The sequence below is a fragment of the Gekko japonicus genome, unplaced genomic scaffold (genome assembly GCF_001447785.1).
Source record: "Gekko japonicus isolate JY-2015 unplaced genomic scaffold, Gekko_japonicus_V1.1 scaffold380, whole genome shotgun sequence".
NCBI classification, from domain to species: domain Eukaryota; kingdom Metazoa; phylum Chordata; class Lepidosauria; order Squamata; family Gekkonidae; genus Gekko; species Gekko japonicus.
In genome coordinates this window covers 274,525-276,085 of record NW_015167543.1, presented here as the reverse complement: position 1 = coordinate 276,085, position 1,561 = coordinate 274,525, and positions in this window count along the sequence as shown.

Sequence of the window (1,561 nt, the reverse complement as noted above, 5' to 3'; positions counted from 1 at the left end):
TGGAAACGTATATTGTTCCTGGTGGGTCTTGCTTTTGGAGGCCTTCTTCTGCTTCCTTGCCTACTCCCATTAGTACAAAACATGGTAACAAAAACAGTCAATGCTGTAATAGATCGGGACAAAACAGCTAAACTTTTGCATCTTGCCACTACCCGCAGAAGCAGACTGTTCCAACATAATCGAACACTCTCACACGCCTCTTTATTCAGCACAGAAGCTCCCTGTGCCCCTTGCATAACCTGTCAGAATCAGAACTCCTCAGTATATAGCCATTTCGATCGGCCATCCTCTCCATGACTTATCAAGGTGGCCGAAAGGGGGAAGTGAAGCAAAATATTAAAAAATAATACCTTAATAGTCTAAGTGACCTCTGTCTCATGTCTAATACAAGATTTTCAAAATTGTTCAGGCAGACTGTAAACTCTGACTGCCCTTCTATTTCCTGTTTTTAAGCTAGAGACTAGTATTTAGGAGCTTCCTCTGAAAGCCCTTCCTTTTTGTCACCATTGGAGTCTTGCACCAAACCCCCTGTTTTTGCTTCTTTCTTGGGACTGCAATAGGGATGTCACCAAAGTTCATAGCAACACTGGTTAAGTTTGAACAGTTTTAGTTTTCTGATTCCTCCATATTTGGAATAAGATTCCATAGTAATGAAATTTGACGGAAATATTACTAGTAAAAATGATGCCCGTTAAGGTTCTAAATAGTTTTTATGTATCAAAGGCATAAAATGACATTTAATGTGAGAATTGCACAAAAATGGCATAAGGACATTAAAAAAGCAAACAAAAGCTGGTAATTCAGAGGTTGAAAATAGTCTTGCCAACACTGAAAAACAATGAAAGAAACAAATGCACACTTGCAGGTATCCCTTCTGCTCAATGCCAGAGGAGTCTGTAGCAGGGGATGTTTGGCAAGCCACGAAGAGCTTGGCACATCACAAAGTCTGTGGGCTTGAACTAGATTCATATCTAGAATATTTTGCCACTCTCTGGTTAAGTAACCCATTATATGATAACTGTAAAAGTAAAACACATTTTGTTAATGGTGTACATGTCATTTTCAAGAACAAAAAGGAATCGTGATATAAATCACTCAGTTCTTACTGATTTTTTTTTTAAAAACGTAATCATTCATAAGTTCAAATGTATTTGAAAATGTGCCCTATTTATGTAAGACTCTTTTGAACCTTCTGGCTCTCTGCTGTAACATTTACATCTTCTATACTTCTGACCTTATAAGAACATTCTGATTTTTGTCTAGAGGCCTATAGAATAAATGTTAAGCACAAGTTTATGCTAATAAACACATTTGTCTGCATGCTAAATGTTAAGGCAATGCTTCAAAAGTACAAAAACAGAATTGAAGGTAAATATCATTCTGACAGAGCAGCTGAACAAATATATATACAGTGTGATATATTAGGTTCCCTGCTTAATTATATTAAGAAACCATGAGAGAAAGCAGGTCACCTTTACAGTGAAGGTACATCTCCATATAAGGAGTTCCTTAGTAGTGTGTTCTTCTAGAAAAACAATCAATCATTTACTCCACCTAATAG